The sequence below is a fragment of the Morone saxatilis genome, unplaced genomic scaffold, assembly GCF_004916995.1.
Source record: "Morone saxatilis isolate NCDOM2014 unplaced genomic scaffold, NCSU_SB_2.0 Contig16, whole genome shotgun sequence".
Lineage (NCBI taxonomy): Eukaryota > Metazoa > Chordata > Actinopteri > Moronidae > Morone > Morone saxatilis.
Genome location: NW_023339718.1, coordinates 21,609,891 through 21,610,339, shown reverse-complemented (window position 1 = coordinate 21,610,339; position 449 = coordinate 21,609,891). Strand labels below are relative to the sequence as shown.

The window sequence follows — 449 nt, the reverse complement described above, 5'->3', positions numbered from 1 at the left end:
ATACAAACACCACTCCAAATGAATGAGTTACATTTTATCAGAAGCCGGATTAAACTGGGGACATTGTGGTTGTATGGTATGCATCTCAAACTACCAGGACAGCCCAGTAAAATAAAGACGCTGATTATCATCTTCATTACATCTGTAGTCATGAAGTGCAGTTATTGTCAGTCATGTTTTTGTCTGGGACTTCTTCTTCCTTTAAAATAATTAGTACACTTGTTAATCATATACCATACTATGAGTATGATAGTAATAAATGTTTATGGTTCGAGTTAGTTTTACGTAGTCAGGTGAAACGTTGCCCTCGGGAATCAGTCTCCTCTCTCTGAGGCTGTTGGTGTGTCCAGTCAGGTAAAACAATCGCACCTTCGCAGTTCAGTCATGTGAAAACTTTTTTTTTTTGTAGCGTATAAATCCTGTTTTCGTTTTGTCTGCAGACTTCACAT

General features: G+C 37.9%; 1 protein-coding gene across 1 annotated transcript in view; it reads left to right on the top strand.

Annotated features, from left to right (window-relative positions):
- The window catches only part of snx2 (sorting nexin 2), a 27,554-nt gene that overhangs the window by 17,810 nt on the left and 9,295 nt on the right, over window positions 1-449 (top strand). The gene's annotated exons all lie outside the window — the stretch shown is intronic.